Raw genomic sequence first — 16,826 nt, 5'->3', positions numbered from 1 at the left:
GAATGTCCAAGGTCATTTCACTTGGGTCTTTTTCCAGCTACTAAAGAGAGGAAGGTTTCACCCAGGTAAGACATTTAGGGGCAAAAATTCGTCTTGGATGTTATGACATTGGCTGCCCATTTTATGCCCTGCTTGATATTCGGTTCCATGCCCTCAAAATTAGCTCCCAGTTTCAGTTGTGCCAGTTGGGAGGGCTACTTCCTTTCCAAACTTGCAAGGCTCACTACCAATTGAACAGCAGCATTGTCAAAGATGTAAGACAAAGTCATGTCACCAACTCCCCTCTGCAACCTCCTAGCTCCCCCACCTCCAAGGAAAGCTAAAAGACTTGCATTTATATAGTGCCTTTCAAGACTACAGGACGTCCCAAAGCACTTTACACCTAATGAAGTACTTTTTGAAGTGTAGTCAGTATTGAAATGCAGGAGATGCAGCAGCCAATTTGCGCACAGCAAGATCCCACAAACAGCAATGTGATAATGACCAGATAATCTGTTTTGGTGATGTTGGTTGAGGGATAATTATTGGCCAGGGCACAAACAAGTCTGATATGCATGGCACGAGCAATACACAATTTTGGGGGGAAATAAGACAGAATGTGGGGTAATGATAGAACAGAAAAACGAGGCTCTCAGTTTACACGGGATAGAGATGTGCCTTGTGTTCTGATTTCTATATCTAAGGGATTTGACTGAATTTTAATCTTTTTATTAGAATGGTGGCAGAAATGAATTTTCGAGAAGGAAATAATACACGAATAACTTGGGAAAAAAATGTCTTTCTTAATTTGATTAGCTTATCTCAAACCTAGCATTTAATCCAAAAACTCATTACACTGCTGCTGTGGAGCAATGTCATGAACAGATGGGATGGAGCACCAGAAGACTAGCAAGTTGATAGCAGAACTAATTATCATTTATATTTAAAACATTTTTTTGGGAGTTTTTTTAAGACATTTTATTTCCTACAGTTCAGGCGTTAATCTCTCCTCCCTCATTCCACCAGCTGACAGACTAGTTAAACAGCCAGTGTCGAGGCTGTTAGTTGCTAAAGGGACCAGGCTATGAGGGAAGAATTTGATAAGCAAGGGTATTCAAGGTTGAAAAGAGACATCACAGAGGAGACCTTGTAAGGAAAGATGCAACATGTCATTGAGACAGCAACCCAAAACAAAACCTCCAGGCAGTCAGAACAGCTGAACAGGAAGGTAAACGTTCAAGATTGTGAAAGGTAAGGTTTGGAAAAAGAAGAAGACAACCACATCCTCAACAACAACCTACATTTACTTAGCACCTTTAAAATAATAAAGTTTCAAGGTGATTTACAGGAGCGTTATCTGATTAAAAATTGATGAGGGTGTATAACCTGCTATGCAAGGAGATGTTAGGGCAGGCAAACAAAACCTTTGTCAAAGGGGCAGGTGTAGAAATAACAAAATTACGGAAGACAGGGTGATCCGGGCAGTTCAGCAGCAGATGGGCTGAGGTAGGGAAAGAGATGGGCGATGTTACTGGAAGGAGGTCTTGGTGATGGGGAGGTTATGGTGTTGGAAGCTCAGCTCGAGGTCAAATAAGATGTCAAGGTTATGAACAGTCTGGTTCAGCCTCTGACAGTGCCCTGCAACAACTTGTATCTATACATCACTCCGTGACTCAGTGGTAGTTCTCTTGCTTCTGAGTTAACATGTTATGGGCTCGAGCCCCAAGCCACTTAAAAACTTATCTTGTTGTTTGCGGCCTAACAGGTGGTGTCTTCAAGGGAGTGAAGGAATTGCAAGTTAGGTCGAGTTTTCCAGTAGGGTGTGCCATGCTCATTAAGTACTTACAATGATTGATAAATATCTTTGAGGTTCCCTACTTCTTAACATTCACATATGTGAATGTGGCAAAAACTGGGGAAGGTAGCATCTCACCCCTGCTTCAGGAAGCTTCTTTTGGGATCCCTTAATAACATAAAGTTTCTGCTACCCGCACCAAGTCCCACTAATAAGTTTCTCGAAATGAAACTTACACTATTCAGCATCAATAACCTTTCTCAACTGGGTGACAGAGAATTTGCATCTGAATGGTGGGACTGACACAGCCAGGGTTAGATAGAGAGAAACTATTTCCTCTGGTGAGGGGAGTCCAGAACAAGGGGGTGTAACCTTAAAATTGGAGCTAGGTCATTCTGGGGTGATGTCAGGAAGCATTTCTTAAAAGAAGGATAGTGTAAATATGGGATTCTCCACCCTCCCAAAAAAAAAGCTGCTGAGGCTGTGTGTCAACTGGAAATTTCAAAATTTGCGATTCAGATTTTTGTTGGGTAAAGGGTATTGAGGGATATGGAACCAAGGTGTGTAGGTGGAGTTGAGGTACAGATCAGCTATGATCTAATTGAATGCCGGAACAGATTCGAGGGGCTGAATGACTTCCTCCTGTCCCTAAATTCCTCATGTTCCTTGTTGAACTGCGTGGCGCTCCAGGCTCAAGATCCAACCACCAACTCAGCCAAGACCTGGAGACAGTTTCCAATGATGATTGCCAGGTTCAAATGTCGGTCGACGCTGGGAGTTGCATTTGGATCTTCTACGTGTGAGACAAATGGTTAATGCCAAGGCCGTGACTCTACTATTTTGCAGACCTTTTAAACATGGCATTTTAGTATTATATCCATTCTTGAAAAATGATGTCAGCTGGAAATAACATGGAATTTTCCTCCACACAAGATCAGGGGGCAGGTTGTTCAACCTTGCCCGTCTAAGAGCGAAGTCCAAAGTACGGAAAGTCCTCATCAGAGAACTCCTCTTTGCTGACGATGCTGCTTTAACATCTCACATTGAAGAATGCCTGCAGAGTCTCATCGACAGGTTTGCGTCTGCCTGCAATGAATTTGGCCTAACCATCAGCCTCAAGAAAACGAACATCATGGGGCAGGATGTCAGAAATGCTCCATCCATCAATATTGGTGACCACGCTCTGGAAGTGGTTCAAGAGTTCACCTACCTAGGCTCAACTATCACCAGTAACCTGTCTCTAGATGCAGAAATCAACAAGCGCATGGGTAAGGCTTCCACTGCTATGTTCAGACTGGCCAAGAGAGTGTGGGAAAATGGCGCACTGACACGGAACACAAAAGTCCGAGTGTATCAGGCCTGTGTCCTCAGTACCTTGCTCTACGGCAGCGAGGCCTGGACAACGTATGCCAGCCAAGAGCGACGTCTCAATTCATTCCATCTTCGCTGCCTTCGGAGAATACTTGGCATCAGGTGGCAGGACTATATCTCCAACACAGAAGTCCTTGAAGCGGCCAACATCCCCAGCTTATACACACTACTGAGTCAGCGGCGCTTGAGATGGCTTGGCCATGTGAGCCGCATGGAAGATGGCAGGATCCCCAAAGACACATTGTACAGCGAGCTCGCCACTGGTATCAGACCCACCGGCCGTCCATGTCTCCGTTATAAAGACGTCTGCAAACGCGACATGAAATCGTGTGACATTGATCACAAGTCGTGGGAGTCAGTTGCCAGCATTCGCCAGAGCTGGCGGGCAGCCATAAAGACAGGGCTAAATTGTGGCGAGTCGAAGAGACTTAGTAGTTGGCAGGAAAAAAGACAGAGGCGCAAGGGGAGAGCCAACTGTGCAACAGCCCCAACAAACAAATTTCTCTGCAGCACCTGTGGAAGAGCCTGTCACTCCAGAATTGGCCTTTATAGCCACTCCAGGCGCTGCTTCACAAACCACTGACCACCTCCAGGCACGTATCCATTGTCTCTCGAGATAAGGAGGCCCAAAAGAATGCTCCAAATAAGAGCTTTCTAATATATTTTGGTCTTCAATGAAGTGGCATTTTACTTTACATCACCAGCTATGTGTCAGAATGACATACAGAGATCCCACATAAACACTGCAGCATGATTAGTTATAGAGCAGTATGCTTCCATTGGCATTGATGGTGGTGAAACTTCCAATATTTCATTTGGACTAGGCGCTACATTTAAAAAAATGCTGATAGTTCTGGCGTGTTACTGACACTCGCTCGTAGCTTTTATTTTTAATGTGGATGATACTGAGGCAACTACCTTTCATAACCTCAAGACGTCCCAAAGTGCTTTACAACCAATGAAGTACTTTTAAGATGTGGTCAATGTTGTAATGTAGGAAAGAGGGCAGCCATAATGCGCACAGCAAGCTCCCACAAACAGCAATGTGATAATGGACAGATAATGTACTTTTTAGTGATGTTGGTTGAGGATTAAACTTTCACCAAGACACTGGGGAGAATTTCCCTGCTCTTCCTTGAAATAGTGCTATAGGGTCATATTAAAAGATTGTGTACAATGGACCAGAAACATTAACTCTCGATGCTGCCTAACCTGCTGAGCATTTTCTGTTTTTATTTCTGATTGCCCGTGTCTGCAGTAATTTTTCGCTTTTGGGCATCAAATCCAATATAAATGTTGCTAAAGAGTCTCAAAGTTCTTCAAAATCATTTACATACAAAACAAACCTACGGCACAGAGCAGAGAACACTTTTAAGATAAAGGAGTGTGTGAATCCTGAATCAACAGAAACTTGCATTTATATAGTGCCTTTAATGCAGGACCTTGACAGGATCGAAATTGGACAAACATTGATAACAAGCCAAAGAAGGAAACATTAGGACAGATGAGCAAAAGCTTGGGAAAAGAGGCAGGCTGTAAGGAGTCCCTTAAAGGAAGAAAGGGAGGTGGAGAGACAAAGAGGTTTGGGGAGGGAATTCCAAAGCTTAAGGCTTAGACTGCTGAAGGCACGGCCACCAGTGGTGGGGCGATGGAAGTGGATGATACACAGAAAAACTGATTTGGAGGAACGCAGAATTCTCGGAGGTTTGTAGGAGTGCAAGAGGTGACAGAGTTAGGGAAGGGGTGAAGCCATGGAGGGATTTGAACACAAGGATGAGAATTTTTACATCAAGGCATTGGTGGACTTGGAGGCAATGTAGGTGAGCAAGACAGGGATGATGGGTGAATGAGACTTGGTGCGGGTTTGGACATGGCAACGGAGTTTTGGATGACCTTAAGTTTACGGAGGGTGAAAGATGGGGGGGATGATCAGGAGAGCATTATTATAGTCACTTGGTTATCAGCTTAGATTATGTGCTCTAATCCTGGACTAAGCCATGCTGACAGATTGCAGTAATGTGTGGTCCATTAGTGAGATTTGGCAATGAACTGATTAAACTTGATGCATGTTCATTAAAAGGAAAGAGAAAATATGGGTGAAAGTGGGCAGAATGTTTTGGCTGCAATCAGGGCCAATGAATAAGCAGAAATGAATGAGAAATGCATTAATCTTTGGGTGTAGAGTGCATTCAAAACTAGAGGTCATAAATATAAGATAGTCAGTAATAAATCCCATAGGGAATTCAGGAGAAATGTCTTTATTTAGAGAGTGGTGAGAATTTGGAACTCGCTATCATGTGGAGTGGTTGAGGTGAATAGTATAGATACATTTAAAGGAGAGCCAGATAAACACATGAGGGGGAATGAAATAGAAGGATATACTGATAGGGTGAGATGGAGTAGGAGCAGGCATGTGTGCAGCAAAAACGCTGGGCTGAATGGCCTTTTTCTCTACTGCAAATTCTATAGATTATCCTGTGCCTAGACCTGGGTGTATTGGATCAGCTAGTTACAATGGGTACCGAACAACTGGGCAGGGAAGCATGCAGACCTGTAGGGGAGCCTGTCCAAATCTCCTGTGTTTGTTACGCCCAATTTGTCTGGGTGTAGGGCCAACAGAATCCGGCCTCAATTCAATTTTTCAAGAACAAACTCAGCTTGTTTTACATAATTAACTTGGGCAGTGTTAAGAATCATTCTGGATTGTCCGGGAGCCTCCTGAAATTAAAGATTAATCTCCTGGACACTTCTAAACACACAACCCGGGTCATCACAAGGTCATCACATTACTTCTCCTGCCTCGCTCTGGCTGGACCCCGAACAAACAGCAGATTCGCAACATGCTAACGATGCATCGTGCATTCCAACTGCTAAAACCACACGACGGATAGAGCGGTTTCTGGGGTGCAGAGAATTATGGGTGCGGTCGCCACCATTTTTGTACAAATGCTACAACGATTCGCGTGCCATGCAACCATTGGCAAGAGTGTAGTGGAGGGCAGCTGGAGTTAGGAGGCCATTGGATAAAACCTCTTGGTCCAGCCGGAGTTAGAAACCCCAAAAGTGGGTGAAGAGTCCGAATGCACAGCACAAGACACCCCCAAGAATGAACAAAATAAAGGGAAGGCAAGGTAAATCAAGAGGGAGGCAGTTGCTCAATGATTCTGATTGTAGGAGCTAAGGAGCTCCACAGGGTCTGAGATCCTGGGAAAGGGCGAGTCGTGGTGAGAGAGATAATTCCTGCATGTTCTAACCCAGCCTCAGCTTTGACTAAGGATTGAAAGTGCCTATGTAAGCTTGTTAATGAGTAACCCGGTAATTTAAAACAAGAGAGTGAGAAGTGAAGTTGACACTAGCCTGGACAAATTGCTTAAGACTTGTGAAGAAATCTCCTATCAGCTTGTAGCAGCAGGCTGTATAACAGATTAGCAAAGGTCAGGCAGGGCATACCACAGAGAATGTGGGGTTGGAGTTGCAGTGGGGGGGGGGGGGGGAAGGGGGAGATAGAGGAAGAGGTCTGATGACTAGCTTCAGTGGGTGAGATAAGATAAGTCAGCGGCTGACTAGGGGAAGCGAAACAGTTTCCTCAGCACTTGGATTGCTGTCAAAAAAAAACTTATTTTGTGGTTTGTCTGAGACAGTGGGAGAAAAAAACTGCTATAAACTGACAGATTTTTGCAGCCATAAATTTTCATGAATTAGCAAGGCTGGCAGCATCTCCCAGACTGTAATAGCTTGCTATATGTGTGCAACCATCTGTTATCTTTTACACTCCGCATTCATCTATCCTGTCACCACACCACTCCCATTTTGTCTAATTATTTTATTATAATATCAAGGATGTTCCAACATAATGCAGAAACTTAGCTGCGAGAGGGTTAATTAGCTCTTAAACCTTCTCCACGTTAGTTGCTTTCCTGAAATGTGTTGCCACTAGAGCCTGAGAGATACGTTCAGATGATCAGAAGATTGCAATGTCGAAAGGGAAGAGAGAAAAGCCATTTGTTTATCCATTGAAAAGACCACCCACCCTCTCTCCCTCCCCTACACTATCCAGTTACTGCCTCCATTACACCCTCTGGGACTCCAGCGAGTGGGAAGAAACAAAGGACTTCCTGTCACAGTTCTAAACTTGTCAGTGGTTAGTTTGAGCTTAGGCCCTATTGTTGTCCTGTTCTGATCATCTGTTTATGTTGGTTATTCATAGGATTTTTCAATAAATTTCTTGCTCTTAAGAATTCCAATTTCTTTAATTAATGATTATTATTGATCCATTGAGCAAAGTTGCTCTGCATTTTGTAAGGTCACCTGTAGCACACACGACTAGCTAGAAAAGTTAAAACACAAGAGAACTTTTATTGGAAGCAGGAAGGACAACTCAATGTAAAACAGCAATGTTGATGTTGATCACTAGGGGTCACTCTGGCTAAAGAAACCAACTTGCTTACAACGGGAGCTGCTTGCTGCTGAATAAAGGCTTAGTGTTACAATGTCAATGTGGAGATGTCCAACAAGCACAGGCTGTTAAGTAGAGTAAGCTTGAGCTCATTCAAAATTCTGCTGCCACCCCCCCCCCCCCCCCCCCCCCCGTGTCCTAACTCACACCAAGTCCCATTCACTCATCAACCCTGTGCTCGCTGACCTACATTGGCTCCCAATCCGGCAATGCCTCGATTTTACAATTCTCGTTCTTGTGTTCAACTCTCTCCATAGCCTCGTGCCTGTACCCTCCATCTGTAACCACCTCCAGCCCTACAATCCTCCAAGATGTCGGCCCCCCCTTCAATTCTGGTCTTTTGCGCATCCCGAAATCCCATCGCTCCATCATTGGCGGCCCTGCCTTCAGCTGCCTGGTCCTAAGCTCTGGAATTCTCTCCCTAAACCTCTCTGCCTCTCTTTCCACCTTTAAGACGGACCTGAAAACATACTTATTTGACCATGAACCAGAGAACCATAGAAAAGATACGGCACAGAAAGAGGCCGTTCAGTCCATCGTGTCTGCGCCGGCTGAAAAAACTAACCCGCCCAATCTAATCTAATCTAAGCTCTTGTCTTTATGTGGTTCAGTGTCAAATTTTAAAAGCAGAGTACTGCAGATGCTGGAAATCTGAAATAAAACAGCAAATGCTGCTGAGTATTTCCAGCACTTTCTGTTTTTATTTGTGTCAAATTCTGTTTGATGATCGCTCCTGTGAAGCACCTTGGGACATTTTTCTATGTTAAAGGTGCTATCTAAATGCAAGTTGTCATTGTTATATGGAGGGTGTGTTTTTCTGAAGGCGTTAAGCAATGTGCTGCTGTGAAAGGTCCACTGAGGTAAAAGGCTGTTCATGTCTCTCGTCATTTTGAGACTCTGGCCTCCATATCGAAGCAGCTTGCCAGATTGAAGCCTGAAAATTGGGCCAAAAGTGCTGCTAGCGAGGTACGCGACAGGGTTGGGGAGGAGGTGGATGATGGGGTTGGGGGTTGTGATCACGTTGCATTCGACCTGATTTGGCAATTGGGGTCCTTTTTATATCACAGGAACCCAATTTTCCTAACAGGTGGACACTTTGGACTCCAACCATAGACCCTTTTTAAAATGCAGTAATTGTATTGCTGGTGCTAACGGGACAGGAAGTTGACTGACCCCATTGTGAGGCTGTTAGGGTCCCAATAACGCCAGACGAGGGGCTGTGAATATTGACCCCAAAGTGATCAGTAGGAGGGAATGGACTGCTGAGTCGGGTAGCTGAAGTAAAAATACTTTATTTCAGAAACAATTGGATATCAAACTGTAAGGAGAAGAAGATTATTTTAGTAACGAATGATCTGAGGGGCTCTTACTTGTATTTGATCACATGCAGTTGCCTTAGTTTATCCACAATGAACATCAACTCACATTCTGTATCAAAGGAAACTGATTTCTATGACATTGAAGGACGCACTTTGGTCTGCCCAAAACTTGCTGGTCTTGCAGTGCAAAGAGTTGTCCATGACTGAGTGTTACATTCCAAGGTCCAGGACTACGTGCTGAGGGACGCACTAAAGCTTGGGGCAGCCGCAGCAAAAGCTCAATGGGGAAAGACCACAGTGTAAGGTCCTCTCGCCATAGTGAACTAAGGGGCTGTAACCTGTGTAAAACCCCTCGGGCTGTAAGCACCAGATAATGTTTTTGTTATGTAATGTAAATGTACATTGTTGATATAACCTGTAGTGGCAAGTGCAGTGAGGCATCTCATGTACTGTATTGAAAGAAACTAGTCTTTATTGCAAATAAAAACAAGAAATGCTGGAACCACTCAGCAGGTCTGGCAGCATCTGTGAAAAGAGAAGCAGAGTTAACGTTTCGGGTCAGTGACCCTCCGAAGAAGGGTCACTGACCCGAAACGTTAACTCTGCTTCTCTTTTCACAGATGCTGCCAGACCTGCTGAGTGGTTCCAGCATTTCTTGTTTTTATTTCAGATTTCCAGCATCCGCAGTATTTTGCTTTTATTTTAGTCTTTATTGCATTTTATGTAATGTATTTTTACAAATTTTATGAATAACATATATTTTTGAGAAAAAAGGTCATCCACCATGAAAATGACAGTTCCAAACGTGTAGCAGTAACACCCCATCTTGAGACCATTAGCACCCTGTTAAAAGCAGGTGAGCACACATCAAAATCAACACTGCTCTCCCCTCTCAATGCTGCACTAAAGGTGCCAGCCTAGATTCTGCGCTCAATTTCTTGGAATGGGGCTTAAACCCACAACTTTCTGAATCGGGTGAGTACGTCCACTGGGTGAAGTTGGCACTGTTAATGAGGGCTAATCTTCTGAAAGGTGTGGGCAGTATGCAACTGTATTTTGGATATATGCTCCTTGAGGCTAATGCTCCCCAACTAGGAGAGCAAAGTAGCATTAGTAAGAGAGTTGCAAGAACTAGGCCGAGGGGAGGGTTCTAAAGACATGGATCAAAGTAGCAAGGGCAGAGGGGTTTAGGGTTTCACAGGATGGGTGAAAGATTGTTGAAGATAGAGAGAGGGAGGAAAGCACAAGATAGCAGAGGTGGGAGATTGAAGAACACTAGGTTGATGCAGGGGCAGATTGAGACCATAGAGGGATTTATGAGTGAGGGTGAGGACTTTGAACTTGCTACTTTGTGAGACAGGGAGGCAATGGAGTTTTCCTAGGATAGGGCTGATGGACAAGCAGTAGTTAATGCAAGCATGGAATTTTGGTTGCGTTGGAGTTTCGTCGAGGATGAAACTTGAATGCTGGTGAGGGGGAACATCGGCAAAGTGAAGCCTGAAGATTGCAGAAGCATGGGAGAAAGGTTCTCACCACAATGGGATACTAGATCCAAGACTTTGCTACATGTCAAATAAATCTAAATTTCCAGCATTCACAGCTTTTCTTTTTATCTCTTCCTCTGAGGTTTCTTTCTTTCCTCCCTTCCCTGTGTCGACATCTGCGTCGCAACAAGATGAACATACAGCTGGGACCACAGTAAAGGAGCTGGAGGTATTTTAGAAAAAAATCTGATTGCAGAGTTGGGTTAACCAGGACAGCTGTTAGAAACCACAGCTGAGAGTCAAACTTCTACATTGCTGTATTACTCAGGATGTTGTTTTTTGTCTGTGGTGTGCCATATTTATGAAAAAATTATACTTATGGATGGTGTCCAATTTTTGATGATCTAAAGCCTGATGACGATCCACTGTTTGCAAAACACTTAACGGTCTCTTGCTCGACAGCAAACTGTAGACCGTAGTCTGAGAGAGAGATTTGCCATGTTAACTGTACCCAGGGTTAGTCTGCATCATACTGCTGTGTACATAGAGCCGCTTTGAACCTCCCCTGATCTAAATATCAAACTTAAAAACTTCAATTTTGTGCAAACGTGATCACCATTTGTTTTCAGGCAGAGTTTTAAAAAAACACACTATATTTAGATTGGAACCACTTGTAGGCCCCACAAGCCGTTAATCTCGATTCTAAATATAGATTTTTGTCTTTCTATAATTATCAGGTTTTTTTGAGTTTTGAGCAATTTCTTCATCTGACTTCTGGAAAGGAAAGTGGCAAAGCTGCCCCTAAATGCTCGATGGATGGTTCTTACTGAGTCTTACAGACAAGAAGGTCCAAGTTCCACTCCATGCTGAACTGATTTGAGCCCAGAGGAACAGCCCTCGGTTGGGGTTACACCAGAGAGGGGAAATATCAGCGAGTGGTCCCCCATAAACAAAGAAAAACTTGCATTTGTATAGACCTCAGGTCCCAAAGCACTTTACAGCCAATGAAATACTCTTCAAAGTGTAGTCATTGTTATAATGTAGGAAACATGGCAACTAATCGCACACAGATAACCTGTTTTAGTGATGTTGGATAGATACCAGCCAGGACATAGAACCATAGAACCATATAAAAATTACAGCTTAGAAGGAGGTCATTCAGCCCATCGTCTCCGTGCCAGCCGAAAAAACTAGCCGCCCAATCTCATCCCACCTTCCAGCACCTGGTCCATAGCCTTGCCGATTACAGCACTTCAGGTACATGTCCAGGTACCTTTTAAAAGAATTGAGGGCTTCTGCCTCCACCACTGATCCTGGCAGTGAATTCCAGGCACCCACCACCCTCTGGGTGAAAACGTTTCTCCTCATGCCCCCTCTAATCCTTCTACCAATCACCTTAAATCTGTGCCCCCTGGTAATTGACCTCGCCGCTAGGGGAAACAGGGCCTTCCTGTTTATTCTATTTAGGCCCTCATAATTTTGTACACCTCTATTAAGTCACCCCACAACCTCCTCTGTTCTAAGGGAAACAACCCTAGCCTATCCAATCTTTCCTCATCGCTGCAACTTTCGAGCCCTGGCAACATTCTTGTAAATCTCCTCTGTACTCTCTCCAGAGCAATTATGTCCTTCCTGTAATGTGGTGACCAGAAATGTACGCAATACTCCAACTGTGGCCTCACCAGCATTTTACACAGTTCCAGCATTATATCCCTGCTTTTGTATTCTATACCTCGGCCAATAAAGGAAAGCATTCCATTTGCCTTCTTCACCACTCTATCTACCTGTCCTGCCACCTTCAGGGACCTGTGGACATGCACTCCAAGGTCTCTCACTTCTTCTATCCCTCTCAATATCCTACCGTTTATTGTGTTTCTCTTGCTTTATTTGCCCCCCCCAAATGCATTATCTCACCCTTCTCCAGAGTGAATTCCATTTGCCACTTTTCCGCCCACTCAACCAAACCATTGATATCGTTCTGGAGTCTACAGCTATCCTCTTCACTATCAACTACACGGCCAATTTTTGTGTCACCAGCAAATTTTCCAATCATGCTTCCCACATTTAAGTCCAAATCATTAATATATACCACAAACAGGAAGGGACCCAACACTGAGCCCTGTGGAACGCCACTGAAAACCGCTTTCTATTCACAAAAACATCTGTCGACCATTATCCTTTGTTTCCTGTCACTGAGCCAATTTTGGATCCAACCTGTCACATTCCCCTGTATCCCATGGGCTTTTATTTTACTGACCAGTCTGCCATGTGGGACCTTATCAAATGCCTTACTAAAATCCATGTAGACCACATCCACTGCACTACCCTCATCAATCCTTCTTGTTACTTCCTCAAAAAACTCAATTAACTTAGTAAGACATGACCTTCCCTTAACAAATCCATGCTGACTACCCCTGGTTAATCCGTGCGTTTCTAAGTGGTGGTTTATCCTGACCCTCAGAATAGATTCTAACAATTTACCCACCACCGAGGTCAGACAAACCAGCCTATAATTATTTGGCCTATCCCTCGCACACTTTTTAAACAATTGTACAACATTCGCAGACCTCCAATTGTCTGGTACCTCTCCTGTATCTAGTGAGGATTTGAAGATGATCCTCAGCGCATCCGTTATTTCCTCCCTAGCTTCCTTTAACAACCTGGGATGCATCCATCCGACCCTGGCAATTTATCCACTTTCAAGTATGTCAGACCCTCTAGTACTTCCTTTCTCATTATGCTTATCATTTCTAATATTTCATACTCCTCCCCTTTAACGACAATGTCTACATCAACCCTCTCTTTTGTGAAGACAGAGACAAAAAACTCATTAAGAACCCTGCACACATCTTCTGCATCCACGCATAAGTTCCCTTGTACATCTCTGATGGGCCCTACCCTTTCCTTAGTTATACTCTTGTTCTGCATTAACATCTCACACTGAAGAGTGTCTGCAGAGTCTCATCGACAGGTTTGCGGCTGCCTGCAACGAATTTGGCCTAACCATCAGCCTCAAGAAAACGAACATCATGGGACAGGATGTCAGAAATGCTCCATCCATCAATATTGGCGACCACGCTCTGGAAGTGGTTCAAGAGTTCACCTACCTAGGCTCAACTGTCACCAGTAACCTGTCTCTCGATGCAGAAATCAACAAGTGCATGGGAAAGGCTTCCACTGCTATGTCCAGACTGGCCAAGAGAGTGTGGGAAAATGGCGCACTGACACGGAACACAAAAGTCCGAGTGTATCAAGCCTGTATCCTCAGTACCTTGCTCTATGGCAGCGAGGCCTGGACAACGCATGTCAGCCAAGAGCGACGTCTCAATTCATTCCATCTTCGCTGCCTCCGGAGAATACTTGGCATCAGGTGGCAGGACCGTATCGCCAACACAGTAGTCCTCGAGACGGCCAACATCCCCAGCATATACACACTACTGAGTCAGCGGTGCTTGAGATGGCTTGGCCATGTGAGCCGCATGGAAGATGGCAGGATCCCCAAAGACACATTGTACAGCGAGCTCGCCACTGGTATCAGACCCACCGGCCATCCATGTCTCCGCTTTAAAGACGTCTGCAAACGCGACATGAAGTCCTGTGACATTGATCACAAGTCGTGGGAGTCAGTTGCCAGCGTTCGCCAGAGCTGGCGGGCAGTCGTAAAGGCGGGGCTAAAGTGTGGCGAGTCGAAGAGACTTAGCAGTTGGCAGGAAAAAAGACAGAAGCACAAGGGGAGAGCCAACTGTGTAACAGCCCCGACAAACAAATTTTTCTGCAGCACCTGTGGAAGAGCCTGTCACTCTAGAATTGGTCTTTATAGCCACTCCAGGCGCTGCTCCACACACCACTGACCACCTCCAGGTGCTTACCCATTGTCTCTCGAGATAAGGAGGCCAAAGAGAGATACTCACTAGCCTTGGCTGTAATCCGGAGATTACTACCTTTGAAGTCCTGCTTGCTAATCTCATTCCTAACTCCCCAAATTCAGCCTGCAGGACCTCATCCCTCTTTCTTCCTATATCATTGGTACCAATGTGGACAACGACCTCTGGCTCTGCACCCTCGCCCTCCAGAATACTCTGTAGCCGCTCGGTGATATCCATGATCCTCGCACCAGGGAGGTAACATACCGTCCTGGAATTACGTCTGTGTCCACAGAAACACCTATCTGTTCCCCTAACTACAGAATCCCCTATCACTATTGCTCTCTTGTCCTTTCTCCTCCCTCCCTGCACAGCTGAGCCACCCATGGTGCTCTGGTCATGACTCTCGCTGCACTCTCCAGAGGAACCTTCTCTCCCATCGGTACTCAGAACTGAATCCCGATTAGAAAGTGGAATGTTCTCCGGGGTCTCCTGCATAACCTGCCTTGACCTTCTTGTCTGTCTGGCAGCCACCCAGTCCCTCTCTGCCTGCGCTCTCTTAAGCTCCGGGGTGACTACCTGCTGAAACGTGCTATCCACATAGTTCTCTGTCTTGCGAAGTGCCATAGTGACTCCAGCCGCCGCTCGAATTCCGAAACACAAAATTCAACCTTTTGCAGCTGGTGACGCCGTAGATGTGTTTGTCAAGGACACGTGCTGCGTCCACGACTTCCCACATGCCACAGGACGCACATTCTGCTTGGCTGAGCTGCCCTGCCATTAATTAGCTTTACAAACTAACTATTTCTAATGTAATAAGTGGAATAACTTACCAGTTACTTGCCAATCAGCTTCTTCCCCTGTACCGTGGAGGCTGAAAAGGCAAGAAAGACTGCAAAGAGCACCTCTTTGGGGAGAATTCCCCTACTCTTCTTGAAATACCACCATGGGATCTTCTCCATCAATCTGAGAATGGGCCCCCGTTCAACATCTCATCTGCAAGGCAGCAAAGCACTCCCTTAGTACTCCCCCTTCATTATAGCCTGGATTATGAGCTCAGGTTTCTGCAGCAGGCCTTGAACCCACAACTTTCTAACTCAGTAGTGAGAGTGCTACCCATTGAGCCGTAACTGACACCTTGCGATTCACTCTCCACTGCCTTCAGGTATGAACAGCACCTGTATGGACATTGGATGAGAATGGGATGGGGCGTGGTGCCCAGCGGGATAGAATAGCCAGGGGTCGCTTATTATTTAAGCTCGCACATGTAGAATAGACACGGGGCTAAGGAACCAAGGGGGTTGGGAGCACTGCCTGTGAGTCAGCAACTTCTGGTGGCAGCATAAGTGTACCCAACCTGCAATTACAGGTTTATGCTAATAACGACAGGGATTTTTCATGTGGTAACTGTTAGTTGTCACTGACCACTGGTGCTGACTTGGAACTTCCGAAGTCTGTGAGAGTTACCACAGCAGGAAAATGGAACTGCCATGGCTCAGTAGGAGGTAACACAAGAAAGCCTAGAGAAGGCTCTCTGGGAGAACTAAAAGGTTAATTAAAAGCAGAGAGAACTCCACTTATGTTTTCACTTAGTGCTTCGAGCCAGTCATGTTGATTGAGATGAAGTGGTTATGTGTAAGTGCCAGATAGTATTGCGAATCCAAGTATGAAGTTAAAGTGGCTGATTTTATTTACCGCCTGACGAGCTAGAAGCTTCCACTTCTGAACTCTTTAATATGTTATTGTCAAGAGCCTGTCATTTGCATTTGATGTAGAAGGCACAGTATTTTTAATATGGTTCGAGATTCCGAGTTATCTATGCTTAGACCCTTAGATACCGTGGGGGCGTGGGTTTGTAAACACATCTTTTGCCTTTTATCAGAGTTGTAAAGCCTGGGGGGGAATTTCAAACCCTTCAATATTGCACATATATCATACACCTGCCAGTAACAAACCAGTGTCGAAAGGCACCATTCGCCAACTTATCAGAAATCGGTTACTAAGCAGCTTTGGTAAACTGGAAAGCAAATCTTTTTAGTGGCTTTAGAGAGAATGCTTGATTTCTCCTTCTATCTTTTATGCCCAATCCTTCCCTCTTCCTCAGATCCTCAACCGATCCCCGTGTTGTAGAGCTCCAAAGTTCTTCCCTCTATCATTTAGGTGATTTTTCACTCACCTGGTTGTCATTTGGTTGTTTCTATTTATTTAAATTGACATTTTTTTCCAGTGAAGCAAAAGTTCTCTCCATTAATAAAGTAACTGAATGCAGGAGGGCCCATTTATTGTTGACAAATCTTGAGTGGCCAGCTCATGAGCAGCACTGGGAGAGCATTGACCACACCTACACTGAGGCGTATTTCTTTTATTAATCTTTCTTGGGCTATGGGTATCACTGACAAGGTTAGCATTTATTGCCCATCTCTAGCTGTGCTGTTTTGATACAGCTGTGTGGTTTGCTCAGTCACTTTGGGATGGCAGTTCAGAGTCAACCATGGGACCAGAGCTACCTATAGGTAAGGGCAGTTGGTTTCCTTTCCTGGTGGATGTGACTGAAGCAGT

Source organism: Heterodontus francisci, chromosome 38 (assembly GCF_036365525.1).
Source record: "Heterodontus francisci isolate sHetFra1 chromosome 38, sHetFra1.hap1, whole genome shotgun sequence".
Classification (NCBI taxonomy): domain Eukaryota; kingdom Metazoa; phylum Chordata; class Chondrichthyes; order Heterodontiformes; family Heterodontidae; genus Heterodontus; species Heterodontus francisci.
Note: the sequence above shows the minus strand (reverse complement) of the source record.